Genomic DNA, 16,610 nt, shown 5'->3' with positions numbered 1-16,610 from the left:
TGGGTCTGTCCCCTCCCAGCTCCTGCTGCACCCCCAGCCTGCTCGCTGGCAGGACAGAGCGAGAAGCCGAAAAGTCCTTAGCTTGGTGTAAGCACTGCTCTGCAACAATTAAAACATCAGCATGTTATCAGCGCTCTTCTCATCCTAATCCAAAACATAGCACCCTACCAGCTACTAGGAGGAAAATTAACTCTGTCCTAACTGAAACCAGGACACATACCTTTCTTGAGATGCTTTATTTACATCACTGATAAGGGCATTTCAAACACAGTTGTGCAACATGATTTGCATTACTGCCAGGCTCTGTGCCTGCTTGCTCTTTTTTCTGGCAAATAACTCCATACTTCGTGTCATCCTGCCTTCCTTTCTTGCAAAAAAAATTATGTGCACACTCTAAAAGCACAGTATTTTATTCTTTCTAGTTCTTGCTTAAAACTCTTCTCTTCTGTGACACAAAACTGTGGGAAAAGGTAATCTGATAGGACCCAAAGACGAGATTATCTGGGGTACCAGTATTTCCAATTGACATTGTCTGAATCTGTCCTTGTGAATTGTCTTATCCTTTGTGTATTCTTAAAGGCAGAGACATTTTGCTCTCTTTTGGTAACATGACTTCTTCATGACTAAGTAAGGTTAAGCTGTAAATATTGTAATGCTTTACCTTTTTCGTGGAGAAACTTATATCTAGACAGTAAAGAAAATACTTTTGTTCAAAGCCTTTATGGTAAGTTTGGATTCGCATTTCATTTCAATTCTGATTGGTAATATTAAGCCCTATTGAGGCTCTTTCATATCTGGATTTAAAGGTCATGCCTCAGCACTGAACTATTGCTTTCATAATAATGATGTTGTAATCACACAGGGGCTCACTCTGGTTTACCTCACGGATTGTTATTTAGTTTATCCTGATGTTTTTCTTTCTTTTTTTCTTTCTTTCCCTTTTTTCCCCACTTTTTATTTTGCGTTGCTGCATCTTCTGTTTCTGCCTCTTATTCTCTTGCCTCTGTAAACTATAATAAAGAAAATAATTGCCAGGCAGCTTTCTGTACACTGCAGTTGTGCTAGGGAGCTCTTTGTTTATATTTAAAAGTTTGTTATTTTTAAATAAGGTGCTGATTCACTTCTGTTAGAGCCCATTCAATTCAGGCTTAAAACAGTTATAAAAGAAATCTATAAATAGGATGTAACTGTCATAAACCAATTGGCCAGCAGAAAAGTGTTATACCATATGTGGATTGCCAAAAAGAGTTTCTCTAGGGAGTTAGATCTATGTTTATTTAAACATCAAGAATCGCTTGTTATTGTATTATGTTTTTATAATGAAGTGAAAAGAGCTGTCAACAGTTTAATTATGAGATTTGCGTGTAAAAAGATAGATCAGTTCCTCTTCATATTAAAAAATAAAAAAATAAAAACACACCTGTGTTTCTGCTGAGAAATGAAAGATACCTTTTTCAAGAGCAGACGTGGGATAACTTCATATCTAAGATTAGTTTCAATATTCTGTGTGAAAGATTGACTCGGTTTCTGAACTGTCACTTTTGAAATCTGTTGTTCATTGTCCTGCACATCTGTAAGTTTGTGCACTCTAAAGGAACTTAAATAGTCGGAAAAAGGTTCCTGCTTTGTTACCAGTTTTTTGAAAGGTCTAAATCCAGTTCCCATTCTTACTAATCAGTATAAATAAAACTTTGGATTTCAGCTGTGTAAATATTTGTTGCTTCTGTTATGTGTGCTAAGAATCTCCACAAGTAGAACTTGCACATAAGAAAAGTCACGAGAAAGCTCTGCTCTCCAAAATGGTGAATATTTTTGTTTATGATTCTTTAGATTTGTTTGGAAGAACTCTGTAGAAATTTAATTTCTAGGTAAGGTTAACAATCTTCTCTCCTTCCCCCTGAAGAGATACCATTTGGCATAAGCTGAGGATGAGCTAATGTGCAGCCGCAGGATGCTGGTATTTACATACCAAGTCTCAGGAGCAAAGCCAAAAATGCTGTAGGTACTTCAGCCTTCTGCTAGCTGAAATACTAGTAAAAATTTGAAACACAAAAATAGCCAGAAATAGGTTAATTAAAACCATAGATTGAAATCTTCATAGAATGATAAAAAATAGGGCTAAAGAGACTTAAGCAGGTTATGTTGTCTGTGGCTATATGTATCTCAGTCATTCCTGGGAAGCGTTTAGTCTTCAGAGGTGGGGACAGCAGAACTTCCTTAGGCAGTCAACTCTAGTACCTGTCTGTACTGTGAGAACTGTTTTATTGCCTTGAACATATATCTCTCTTGCAGTAAAGTAAGCATTACTTTTACTACTTCCTATCTTGCTTGTAGTGGAAAGACAAAACGTTTTTCTTTCCCTTTTGCACCTACTGCTTTCTTTTTTGAGGATTGTTATGATGTAGCAGACCTGGTAGTTATTTCCTCTGGACCAAACCTTTTTATTCTGTTAATTGCCCTGGACAGTGGATCAGTTTCATGATTCTCACCTCCATGGTCTCCATCTTTCTCCAGTATTCACTGCATCCTGAGGGAGGCTTTACAATGGTAGAGCTAAGTGCATTGTTTATGAGCTGTGATCCTGCCTGTGTGTCACAGCATATATTTTCCCTTTTGGGCAAAAGCTTGGTGCTACTGAATCTTGTTCACATTGTGATTTGCCCTGTAACTCGGGTCCATGCCATGTGCTGAGTTTGTTTTCCACCTGCATTTACTGATTGTTTATCCCTGTTTATACAGCTGAGTGTCTTTTTTAAATCTGGGTGTTTGTTTTGGTTTTTGTTTGTTTTTGAGGGGCCTGCAAGATATAACCAAAGAAAGAGTAACTGTGCTAATACTTAGAAGTACTGCATTGATTCTGCTCAGCTCAGCGGTTGCCTTTTTTTTTTTTTTTAAAGAAGGACTTGTTTTTAGAAATGAAGGGCATAAGAAGGGAAAAGATGCAGCTATACATGGATAACTTTCTCTCACTGAAAAATTCTAACTGCTGCCCAAGATCTAAGATACTGTAAATGTAAAGCAACATCCGGACAGTTTAGATGCCTATCTAATCCTAAAAGCCTCAATCATTCTATGCAGTAGAGAAAGCTGGCACAAATTGCTTAAACTTATTTACAAGGGCTTTGAAAAGTTTAAATTTGATAAATTTTGTTTGTTTCTGAAAGAAACATGGATGAGAACTTGTCAAACCTGTACATCAAATTTACCTGAGAATGTTTTGCTGGAATTCTGAAAGGAAATTGCTTATTAACATGTTTTCAGAGATTACTGAAATTGCTAAACCTAACATGGAAAATAGCTTCATATCATGTATTAGTGGAACACCAAGAGCAGACGTACCAGCAGAAGGCTGTAATAGATTACAAGTTAGAATTGTAGAACAGTGTTGGTGACTGGTAGGCACAATGCAGGCTCTTTTAAAGGCATTGGAAGTCACAGTGCAGTTCCCCTGTGGACTTCAATGAGTGCAGCTTTCATGGCAATAGTGTTAAGTATAAGTGTTGAATTCCAGCTGTCCTCCTTGTGGTATTCAGGGGCAAATTATCACCATCCTCATGAGAAACAGCATCAAGAAATAGTTCCCTTTTTGTTTCTTCTGATTACTTGCCCTCCTGCTGCAATAATAGTGTGAGATGTAACATGTAATCAGGGAAAGGTAGATAGTTTCATGATAAATAGTTGTGGCTCCTCAGTCAATCAGTCTGTAACAGTATCTGGAAGAGGAAAAGTTGCTTCCTGCAGGACTGAATTTCTGCTGCCTATTGGGACAAGGAAATTTAGTTTTAGAAAGAGCTGTCCTGATAAACCCAGATATGGAAGTCCTTTACTTGTTCGCAGAATAGGCAGCATATTGCTTTGAGGGGGCATTCAGTGAGATCTTGGAACACTATCACAGCAAAATTAAGAAATTTAGTCATTGGCTGTGGTGATTCTGTCAAGTACAGATTTTTAGTCTTATAGTTTATTTAGAATGCAGTCTGGTGATACTGTTGATTTTCATTCTGTGTGGTTTAAGTCTCATGTTTTACCTTTAAAACTCTGGTACTTATTTCCTTCTCATGCCACTTTTTAAGCTTTCTGTTTTAGAAATGCATGAACTTTGAAGGCTGCTTTATACAGGTCATGTTATTTCATCTCCTGATTTTAATGGGTGCAAGCCCATATTTTAATCAAATTCAGTTTTTAACATTAATTGTTATCATTTTCCTTTTTGCTCACACTTTCAATACATATTGTATTCTGTTAAGATTTCTTCAGCTTTTTTGGCTGGGTAGGGGTATATTCTTTAATATGGATAGAGATATTCTAGTAGGATAGTGATGACAATGTGCTGTGTCCCCTGCACTTAAGTCATATAATCACTTTTGTATAGTAAAGACATATTTAATTCTTTTATTTCACTGTAACTGCCCAAACCACGTTTAAAGAAGTAGTCACATATCAACAGATTGCTTCTTCAGTCTATATCGGAATCCATTAATGAAATACCTACATTGAACTGCTGGAATTAGCTATGTCTATACTATCAGGCATGCCAATCTAGTCATCATTTTGTCTCTTAAACATGCCAGATGTCTGGAGGCCTTTATAGTGAATATCCATCCCAAATATCCTGGTGGCCATCCGGATTCAGTTGAGTGCCTTGTCTTAGCTTTCAGATACCAGAAAGCCTTCTACTTCTAGTGCCTGGAAGGCACTTTGTCCTGTTCTGATTCTCCAGATACTGGTTCTAGAGCTTCCTGTGGATCCAGCAGTGTTCAGGTATGTTCTGTTGTCCCGTGGATAAAATCCTGTGAGTAACAGTATTTGTCCAAGTGTCCCACAGAGTTGATGAATACCTTATTATAATCAGAGATTGCTCATTTCAGCCAAAAAGATTAAATTTTAGTGTTTATTGAAAGCCTTTAAAATACTGTATCTGGAAATATTTCTGAAGTTTTTAACTGAGAAACGAGAAGAAAAGCCACATTTACCCATCTTAACATTGAATTTGGATTAGAAAATCTCTTTTCCTTCTCCCCAGCTTGCATGTAGTGGTTTTCAAAGTTCAGGAGTCGTATCTTTCCTCATTTGTATGCTCCAGGGTGTCAGAGAGCTGACCCATTCTCAGTGGCGTATTTTAAGTTATAATCTACAGCTCTACCTTTGGGGTGTTCTAGAGTTTCTGTATAGTATCTTCTTTGAAGCTAATTTATTTTTCTGATCTTGGAGTCAATCTGGCTGTTCACCCTAATAAGTGTTACTGCACTTCCTTGGAAGTGTAAAATTCCCTTTATTTGACCACGTCTCATGCCCTGTGCTTACCTGTTGACTCATTCATTCCTTTTCCACCAAGGTGTAAAATCCTTTTCCCAGATTTCAGTGACTGTGGATGTGGTTTGATGACACGCATCAACAATTTAGAGGGTCGCTGCCCCCAAAATCTTACCTTTGGCAGTCAAAACGAGCAGATTCAGGGCAGTGAATAAGGAAGAGATTGACTCTGCTTAATCTCCTGTCAGGATAAGCAGTGTTATGGCAGCGTAGCTTCTGAAAATTGTTTGCTGTGGGTAGTAGTGTTGGCAGTGTGGTGAAGCAGGATGCTGCCAGGTGTAAAGGGCAGAAAGGGCAAAGGTTAAAAAAATAAAATCCATGTAGTAGAAAGTATACCATATGTCTGTTTCTGTGTTCTTATTTAAAGCAAATGCTCAATGTGCTTGTTTCAGTGTGTTTCTTAAGACCAGATTCATATTTTGAATAAGATGAGCATACACAGTGCATTACGTGTTCATTCTGAAACTGAGAACTTTGTGGTTTTAGGGATGACAACAAGGAAAAATGTTTTCTTTTAAAGAGACCATACTTGAAAATTACTGATGAATATTTGCAACAAATTTTGAAATTTGCAAAACTTTGTTGTTATTCTTCCACTGTACAGGTAACATTTTACCCAGGTTGTACACTACTCTTAACTTCCTGTTGCTGAGGGAACGGTAAAATGTGTGTAGGTGTTAGACATCTTTAGCAGTGAAGCACAATGTTACAGTAGTAACTTATATCCTCTCTAGAATGACAATCAGTGCCATTATCCGAGTGTAAGAAAACTGAAATTTATGTAGCTGTATTGTACATCGTGGATGTCAGGGTTTAAATGATGCCTGTCCTGGGCTATCTAAGCAGTCATTTAAACTTGAGACAAATTAAGTTTGATGTACCCATTTCAAAACATACCTGCTTCAGTGTATTGAGTAGGAGGAATATTATCCACCGGACTCAAAATTTCTATTTATGGTGGTTTATCATTTCCCTCACTAATCAATAAGTCATACAGACAAATTATTTGTGTAATGGACTATTGATGCTCAGATTAAAAAAAAAAGGGGGTGGGGGAAATGCTGAAGCAGTGTCAGTATAAAACAAACCCTGTTGGTTATTATCTGTTGTTAAAAAACTGTCCTTCCCTATCTCTGCACTTCTTCTATTGTACTTTATATTTTGAAGGAGTGACTGAAGAAGCTAGGCGTCCTTCTTTAGCAAAACCCTGAACTCCTGGGTCCTCCTCCGTGTTTGAAGCCATGTATAATGCACGAGGGAGCTGGGTACGTAGAAAAGTCTGTGGCTCATTGCAAGTTGTACTCTCCTCTCATGTGGGAGAGGGCTGGTCTGTCTTTCTGCCAGACGGATTTCCTGTACCTGAAGAATATATGTTACAATTAATTAAATTATCATTACACTACAATGTCTAAAATGGCCATTATTCATCAGAATCAATCAGCTCAACCTTTCCTCATAATCCACGCTAAGACCCTATACTGTTAGTTACATTTTTTAAAGCACAATGTAATAATCACCATTTGGATGCCCAAATATATATATATATATTTTCCTCTACACAAAGTTAAAATAATCATTATGGTTCTAGTTTGGCAACATTTGTTTTTGCATGGGTATAGATTGCTACACAATGTCATAGAAATGGGGACAGGAATTATTCTGTTTCCTTTGATACAAATGCAGCAAAATACCGGTTTCTTCATAGGCTCTGAGTGTGTTTGTTTGAGTTATACGTAGGCATAAACCTTTCTGCTGGATGCCATGAGTGTTTTGGGTGTGGGGCCAGCAGTATCAGGGCTCCCCACAGCAGGTGGGCAGGGCAGGGCCTGGCAGCCAGGACTTGTCCTTCTGGTGATGGCCCAGCCAGGAGCCGAGCAGATGAGGACAACTCTGGCCCAGGCACCTCCCTGGGGATGGGGATGGACTGCCCTTAGCCACAGCAGCCAAATCCTGCCAGCTGGGAACAGCCTCAGAGCCCCTGTGTTAGTTTCCTCCTCACTCCTGCAAGGAAATCAAGAGGTATGTTTAAAATGCACGAGAGCTTTTGGTTCTCACTAAAATATTGCAGACCACGGATAACAAAGGTAGTGCCTTCTCTGAACTCTCATATTTGTGTTTTGACAGATGACGAAGCATTTGAATAAGAAGAGAGTCATGAATTCCTACTATCTCCAAATTTAGCAATTCTGTTCTTAAATGCTGACATGTCAATGAGCCAGTGATTGCTGAATCATATTTCTAAACATGAAAACTTAATGGTAGGAAACACTACTAATAAGATCTTGAGGTAGAGGAGAAAACTTTCAATATAATTTGATCTTTACAATGTTTATATGTGTGTAAGAAAGAGAGATACACTCACAGTGTTGTCCAACCTGGCATACTGTGTTCCTTGAGAAGCGGTGATATTTAGGTGACTATCCACAGGTAGAGAAAACTGTCTGAGAACACGTCAATGCTCTCATATTTTTAACCAAGTTAGCCTGTTAGCCTGAAGCTAAGGTAGCTTTTTTTTTTTTTTTTTTTTTTTTCCCCTAGCATTTCCTTTATACTGCAAAATCTCTGGTGTTTTGAAAGGTTAAAATTTGGTTTCCAACTCTTTCCTTAGTAAGGCCATGGAAGATTTCAGTCCTCCATACCTAGTGGCTATTTGTTTTCACAGAACCTTTAGGAACTTCGTATCTTTGAAGTCTTGACTCTTCAGTCTGTATATTGAGCAGTTATTGATAGTATGTGCATATAGTGCAGACACCTGTGCCAGACATGATCACAAGTCCTTTTTTTGCTTTGGGAACCCAACTAACAGCAGGAACATGAAGTTGTACTTTAATAGTGTCTTTTTTGTGTGATTATGAAAATCTGATCTGTAACTTGGAAAAGACAATCCAACATTAATTTCTATTTGAAATATATGCACACATATGTACATGCACACACAAATTAGAAACAGATTTTTTTTCCTCATAAGGATATTACTATTGAGATAATACACATAATGGCAATGTTTATATGCCCATCAGGAAGGAAACTATTTCGTACAGCATTGTGAAACAATGAGCCACACACAGCTCTTATGATCTGACCCTTGTTGAGATCTGTTAAAGGAGTACTTCAAGGAATACAGCTTCAAAGATAAAAGGTCTCATAAGATACTTTGAGTTGTACGAAACCATTCTCTCACACAGATGAAGCATGTGAATGTCACTTGTTGCCTAATTCATCCTAATTAGAAGTCTGATTAAATATTAATCAAGATTACAACTTCATAATGAGAATAATAATTTGGTAACATTACAAAGTGACTTTTCCTTTCATAAGAGAGCCCTTTTTTGAAGTATTTCTAAAGCTTGCATATGAGAAATGAAAGTATGATCTTCTGATGAAATTTTTATTGATTGGCCAGTGCCTCATCTTGCATCTTCATTTCTCAGATATTTCTTGCAATCTGACTTCTATCTGTAGGAAACTCTTTGTAGGCATTTGGCTTGATTTCTAATTAGCATAGTTACTTTAATTTATTTATTTGCAATATGGCATAGTCACATATGTAAACGCAATGATATATTTTAGTTGTTCATATTTTCGTTAGTTAAATTGACAGCAATTTTAATATATATACATTACTGTTCTTAATCCTGACCTGAGAAGATGAAAGCACTGAATCATACCTGTTTTCTGGCAGTCTTATGAGAAGATACACATACGTACTTCTTAATAAATATATGCTCCATTTTTTCATCCTCTAACTGGGTCTCAGGTCAGGAAATCTTTACATTTGTAGTTAAAGCTTGAAAATTATGTGCTTTTTTTTCTCAGAGACTTCTCTTTCTTAGTCCCTCCTCTTACATGTAATTTAATCATAAGGAACAATAAGAATCTAAGTGTTGAAAAGGGTTTGAGTAACGTGACACATACTATCTTGACTTTCATTGTGGACTTTATCAACATAAGGTTTCCAATAATCACATCTTCTTGTTCTGCCTTAGGTACAACCTAGTATCAAAAAGAGCATTAACAAACTAGTTATGTATTATAGCTCTAGTTCTTGATCAGTGGAGTGTATACTGTTAAGATCTGTGATTCAGTCCTCAGAACAGTTGACTCTGCCAGTACGTATTACTGTTAATATTTTGCATGAACACATGGACATACAAATTCTTTCACACTATTCATACCAACTTCATATTGTTTCTCTTTGGATACAATTTCATTAGCAAAAATACTATATAGTCATTTTTATGTTACCTGTTTTCTCTTTCATGTGGAAAACACTTTTGCCTTACACATTTTTGCCGTACACATTCATTCAAATAAGAAGTCACCTCCCCCTACAAAAGTCAAACATGATTCCTTGCACTTACAGAAGAGTCCAAGAATGAATCTCAAATTTACTGGATGGATTTTCCTTTATACCTCGTGGATATTTTGAAAGTTTTCCAGGAGTCTTTTTTTTTTTAAATAATCTATATGGTTGCTGGCATAGATATTAACAGTATGCAGCATATGTTTCACTTTTACAAACCAATAGTAAGTGGATGCCACTCGTTAGGTTGAGTTTGTGAGAGGTAAGGCAGATAAATAAAACAACAGCAAAAGAACAGCTAATTCAAGTCACAAATGTAGAGACTATTACAAAGGCAGAATCACTACACAGTGTGGGAAATCAGATTCCAGAAACTGAAGATACGGGATATCATTCTGCAAGCTTCCTACTTCAAACTTGGTTTTGGAGGTCATCTATTGTAATGGCAGTGGTATTTAAATCACCATAGAATCATAGAACCATTAAGGTTGGAAAAGACCTTCAAGATCATCAGGTCTTCAAGACCACCACTTTCCTGGCAACCCATTCCAATGCCTGACTACTCTTTCTGAGAAGGAATGTCTCCTAATTTCTAACCTAAACCTCCCCTAGTGCAACTTGAGGTAGTGGAAGTGTTCCTTTTCTTATGTGGGTATTTTAGATATATTTAACACTTGGCTGCCATGTCTGAATTGTATAAAGACAGCCATTACACTGAAGAACTACAATTTTTGTAATTTTAAATTCAAAGTCAAGACATATAATATTTTCATTAATATGAAAATAAAAACAGACATTTAATTGTTTAAGAACACATAGATGAAAATAAGGTTGCATATTTTATTAAAAAAAAATCCCTTTGTGATAGTTTAGTAAAACGTAGTATTCTTTTCAGATATGATATCACAGTCTGTAATTTGTATCTTTAATAGTAAGCAAGAAATTTGTAGAAGCCATATAAACATGTGAAGACTCTGCAGATGTAAAACTGGGAGAGAATATAACAATGAGTTGCCAATTACATGCCCTTTGTGTGGAAGTTGTTCATGTGCTTTGTTCTCAGAGAACTGTTCACAGAGAACAGTTGTTTTTCTGTGCTTTTCTGGTAACTTCCAATTGTGCATTAAGTTCAAATAGCTACTAAATATTAGAGACAATTTAATGTCTCTGATTAAGAGAATATTTGCGTTCAAAAGAAAAAAAAAAAAAGCCAAATCCTGCAAAAATAAATTGATTTACTGAAGTGCTTTTAAATGAGAAAATTTTGATTCTATCTAGCTCACCTAGGGTATGCTCAGCTAGTTAGAAGAGTTGGAGAAGATGAACAAGTGACCTTACTATAGAAATTGATAATAAATCAAAGTTCAGAAATTAAGCCTGCAGTCTTTTGGCATGCAAAACTGATCCAATAAAGTCAGAATTAAGAAAAAAAAAAAGTTTTAAATTCTGTCATTACATGTGGTCATTGAAAGCAGTAGGACTGAAATGTATATATATATATATACCTGTAGCAGCTAATAGTATTGGTTACTATTCTACATTTGAAAGCGTTATGTTGTTGTATGGTACTTTAACATATATGCTGCCATTGATCATAAGCAATATTTACATTCAAAGAAGGTGTTAGCACAGATCCTATGAAGAGTTGCCAGCTAAACTATAGTGAGAAGCTCCCCCCTGCCAAAAAAAAAAAAAAAAAAAAGTAAAAAAGTATTGATTTTCATAACAAAGCTATTATCACTTCTGATATTGCTGGGTGTGGAATGAGTACAGAAGCTGAACAGCAGTTATTTTGTCCTCTGGTGAAAGAAAGTGTTTGCAGAATAGAGGCCACATACCTGTGTAGCTGAGAAAATTTTAAAAACTCTTCCTAAGGCCATGATTCCAAAAGAGACGAGTCCTGAAGCACAGCATCTCTCTTGGTTCCACCTGCCCTGCCACTAGCATTACCCTGTACATGAACTCATTACTTCTTGAGGTACGGATGCTGTCTGCCTGTATACAGAAGAATGCCGAATAAAATTTTCAGTGTCAGAACCTTCATAGGAGAAATAACATTTATTCCTTTGAGATGCTGCCATTTCTGTCATTGTTTATTTATGAAATAAAAAAGGTGGCAGATGAAAGCATGGTAGCTTCCACCCATACAGTTTTGAACGTTAGAAGATTATGATACTCACTTCTGCAAAATGTATAAATATAATTCTGCTCCCTGAAAAGACAGGGTTGTTTTGACCTTATAGACATGACCTCATAGATGAAAATCCTCAGTACATTTGGACAGTGTTAAATTCATCCTGTGTTCCTGTGATGTACTGGTTCTGACTGGGACTGAGTAAATTTTCTTCATAGCAGCTCATGTAGTGCTGTGTTTTCAATTTGTGACCGTAGCAGTGCTGATAACACACTGATGTTTCAGCTGTGGCAGAGCAGTGCTCACACAGGGCCAAGGTTTTTTCTACTTCTCATGGTGCCCTACCAGCAAGGTACCTGGGAGTGCACCAGGAGCTGGGAGGGGACAGCCAGGACAGGTGGCCCAAATGGACCAAAGGGATGTCCCCTACCACATGGCATCACATGTGACAATAAAACTGAGGGAAAGAAGGAGGAAGGGGGGACATTTGGAGAGATGGCATTTGTCTTCCCAAGGAGCCATTCCACATGATGGTCCCCACTCTCCTGGAAATGGCTGAACATCTGCCTGCCAGTGGGAAGCAGTGAATGGATTCCTTGGTTGCTCTGCTGGTACACACAGCCTCTGCTTGAGCTGTGTTTATCTCAGCACATGAGTTCTCACACTTTTACCTTTCTGATCTGTCCTGCTGGGAGGGAAGCAGTCACGGAGTGGCTGCATGGGGCTGATCTGCCAGTCAGTGTTAATGTGTGACTGTGGGTACCTATTTAAGATTTGGGAGGGTTGACCTTAGCTGGCTGCCAAACCTCAACCTAGTTGCTGTCTCATGCCACCTCCTCAACAGGACAAAGGGAGGAAATAAGAAGAAAACGTCAGGGGTTGAGATGAAGACAGGGAGATCACTTACCAATTACAGTTATAAGCATGACAGACTTGACTTGAGGAAACTTGATTTTTTTAACTGGCAATTAAAATAGATGTGGAAAGGTGGAAACAAAGACAAACTTGATACACCTTTCCCTGCACCCCCTTCTCCCAGGTTCAACTCAACTCCTTCATTCCCAACTTCTCTGCCTCCCCCTGCCCCAGCAGCACCGGGGGGATGTGGTAGTTACATTCAGCCCGTAACAGTTCCTGGCTGCCACTACTTCCACCTCACGCTTTTTCCTGCTCTGGAACAGGGTCCATCCCACAGGCTGCAGAACTTCAGAAAATAACTATCTGCTCCAGCATGGGGTTTCCCATGGCCTGCAGGGTGCATAGCTGTTCCACCGTGGTCTCTCCGTGAGCTGCAGGCGGTCTCCACTCTGGTGCTTGAAGCACCTCTGACCCATCCTTCTTCTCTGACCTTGGTGCTCGTACTGCTGTTTCTCACACTTTGTTTTTCATTTCTCTCTGCCTTTTTAGTGTTTTGCTCTTCCTTAACTACGTTCTCACAGAGGCACTGCCAGGCTGGCTGATGGGCTCAGCTGTGGCCAGTGGCGGGTCTGTTGTGGGGCCTGCACGCTACCAACATCTAGGCATTTACACATGGTATAAATGGAAAGAGCAGAGCTTCAGACATTAGCTTGAAGTTAAATCAGAGCTTGGAATTTGACAGTGGTAAGTTTTGTAGTGAATGATTGGCAAAACTCTTTTCCATCTCTCTCAATTTAAATAAATTTCTTTGAAATAACTGAGAATTCAGCATAATTATTCTTGGCACTTGCATTGCACTGTTGAATAACAGTGAGAGGACCATACCAGGACAGAAAAATATCCTGTCTTTTTTAAGAACTGTTAAGGATACCAGTAATATTTAGGCATTGAAACCAAACATATTTTAATGAACTGTTAGTCTTTATTAAAATAACAGGAAAAAATAATGTTAAATAAAAATACCTTTGCCGGTCTGGAAAGCCATGTTTCAAAATGTTATTATGCAGTGCTGCTCGGATAAGAAAAAGCTAGAATTATTTGCTATTGGGAAAAAAGTAATGATTATTTTTATTTAAAGCTTGAAATGTGGAGTCACATTCTCAAATGCGGTAGGTTCACATTTCTGTGCTGACAAGACAGCTTGTATACTTAATTTCTGTTCTTCAACTGATTCTTTTACATCCAGAATGATGCTATAGAATTATCTGGAGTTGTACCAGTGAAAATGAAAAAACATTTTTCTGAAGATGTACAGAATAAATTCCCTGCAACTTTACTACTGTGAGATGACAAATTTGACATATTCTGTGATTTCTCAGCACTCCGGTCTTCCTCTGTGGCAATTTAGCACTCTCCAGTTCTCTGTTTTGAGAGCCGTGAACATACCGGCTTGTCCCTTTCAAAGAACATGTTGAACCATGAACACATTTAACTTTACACCAGTATAAACTGCATAGTCTTTCTGAAACTTAAAAAAAAAAAAAAAAAAAAAAAGGCAATGATGTATGCTACCCCCGACCTTTTTACTTGATTATCCTTGACACTTGTGCAGTTGAGAAAAATGGTTTTAAAAGAAACAGAAGGAAGAGATAGTGAAATTTACATTTTAATCTGCTTTCACTGGTACTTCTGCATTTTTTTTTTATCCTGTCCAAAAAGCAGATAAGTAAGTTGAACTAATCGGGAAGATGAATCAGTTACGATTCTTGGCAAAAATTACTGACATTATAAGACACAAAATTCCCACAGGGCATGCAAAATTTTCTCTAATGATCATCTGTAATAATAATAACTTCAATTCTAAGAGTATGGTATCTGCCAGAATATCCTTTATACCTATCTATCTAAAGAATGCATATCCCTTATCTATATAATATACACACGTTATATTTTGAAATGTTACTGAGGGAATACTATCTTTTAACTTATGGCTGACGTTTTAAGTTTTACTGTTTATTTTGATTCTGGTATCAATGCTGTCTTCAACAGCTGCTAATAGCTAGGCTTTCCAAGAGAAAAAAAAAAAAAGTGCAGGCTTTGTATAGAACATATGTTTTACTTTTTAGAAGTGTAGATGTGTCTTCAAATATATCAGAAGAACTTTTATAATAATTCAGTAATATGCCAAATTAGTAGTAACTGGAGATGTTCAAAAAGTTTCCGTTTAACGTTTTTGCTTGTTTATGATGGCAACCTTAAGCTTTCATTTTATTTACTATTAAAATTATCCTCTAAGTCATCCTAAAATGATCTTCAAAAGAATCATATCTATAAAAAAAGTTGAGTTGGTATGACAATGGAACATCTGGAAACTGGGAAGTTTAAACATTATAGATATTTTCCTGTGCTTTGCAGTTCAGATGTTCATTTCCTTAAGTGTATGAGATTCTGCACATGAATAAATTGGAGAGAGCCCAATGCATGGATAACAGATCTAGGGTATTTACACTACTGACAGGATAATCAAAGGAACTGAGTTCTCTAGTATTAAAAAAGAAAAAGGTAGTATGTCAGGTTTTTTTGTTTGTTTGTTTGTTTTTTATCCCTTTATTCAAGGAAAAAGGTAGCTTATAATTTGTGGAGTCACTTGCATTGGACTGCTCTTCTTTAACCACTGCTGGGAACTTTAGAATAAGAATGTATGGCGTTAGAAAATGCACTCACCTGCTAAGGATGACTGAACATTGCTTACAAAGATTGTGGTTGGTTCCAACCTGAAAAGATACCTTTCTAAAGCTCTATTACGTATAAAGCTGATATTGCTTTGAGGGTAGAGGAAAAGACAAAATGTCTTCCTGAAATCCTTTCTTTCTAAGCGGCTCTGATTAAAGCTTATTCATGAGGTACTTCAACATAGTAACAAAAAACAAGTTGGGGTGAAGAGGGAATGAACAGGGAGAATGAAGCACTTGAATTATGGTACTGTGAAACAGCAAATATGCTGTATTTTCTGATTGCATTGATTATGTCAACACTTCCATTTCGCCTACAGAACAAATAGATCCTGGGCTTGGACTTTTTAAAGTGTTTTTCTTACAAGTGCGTAATTAAAGTATATGTGTTTTGTATTTTCTAATTCGCTCTAGCAATAAAATAAAATAAAATAAAATAAAATAAAATAAAATAAAATAAAATAAAATAAAATAAAGAATTAAGAACTTTTCTGTGAATTCAAACTTGATTCCTCCCCCCAAAAATTGAAAAAATCTGGCTAAGCTGTTGCTAAAAATCAAAGCTTTAATGAAAGGAATAAGTGGGTGTATTCACTTAAAGGTGTTTTCTCAGAAGCGTCCAAAGAGCATCAGGTGCTGTCTTCCAACAGCTAAGAGCATTTGTGTGCACAGGACAGGGGAGCCCAGGAGCAGGCAGAATGCTGTAGTGTTGCATTGTCCTTTTCTCCACACTTTACAGCTGACATTTCAGATCAGATGGAACATGTACACTATCATCTTCAATTAGAGTGAAATTACTAACACAATTACTAGCACAAATCATGGCAAATATATTGAGGAGAAAATACATTACTACCAATTTTATTTTTTTATGTTTTCTTTTCGTATACAAACAGAATAGAATCCAGACAATTTTCACTTCCTTCTGGCATTAGCATTTATTACTGTGGTTTGAATCTATCATGATTCAGTGAGTAACGTATGATCATCCACAGAAAATTCATTGACTGTAAAAGATTGAAGACCGTTTTCTGCATAATGAATAATTTGTTCTTAGTAGTGCAAGGACACAATGTATTTTGCATTCAGTACAAAAGTAGGTTAGAATCCTGTCTTTACTAGGCAGAAATGCACAGGGCAGAATACAGGAAGCATGAAGGTCCAAAAATCCGCAGTGGTATATATTATGGCAGTTTGTGCTAAAATACTAATTGTGACATACAAGTTATTTTCTGTAGTTATGCTTATGAATGAAAGGGAAGTTGGGGAC

The 16,610-nt window shown here is 37.1% G+C and overlaps 1 protein-coding gene across 7 annotated transcripts in view; it reads left to right on the top strand.

Moving 5' to 3' along the window:
- LINGO2 (leucine rich repeat and Ig domain containing 2) overlaps window positions 1-16,610 on the top strand; it is a 538,477-nt gene that overhangs the window by 44,650 nt on the left and 477,217 nt on the right. The window contains exons 12-13 of one of the 7 annotated variants that reach the window (XR_014577033.1): window positions 1,703-4,761; window positions 6,481-7,429. The exons of the other annotated variants lie outside the window; for them this stretch is intronic. The gene's annotated coding sequence lies outside the window, so the exon portion shown is untranslated. Of the gene's footprint in view, window positions 1-1,702; window positions 4,762-6,480; window positions 7,430-16,610 lie in introns of those variants that run through there. 7 annotated transcript variants of the gene reach the window in all.

This window comes from Anser anser, assembly GCF_964211835.1.
Source record: "Anser anser genome assembly, chromosome: Z".
In the NCBI taxonomy this organism is placed as follows: Eukaryota; Metazoa; Chordata; class Aves; order Anseriformes; family Anatidae; genus Anser; species Anser anser.
This window is presented reverse-complemented; position numbering and strand designations above follow the sequence as displayed.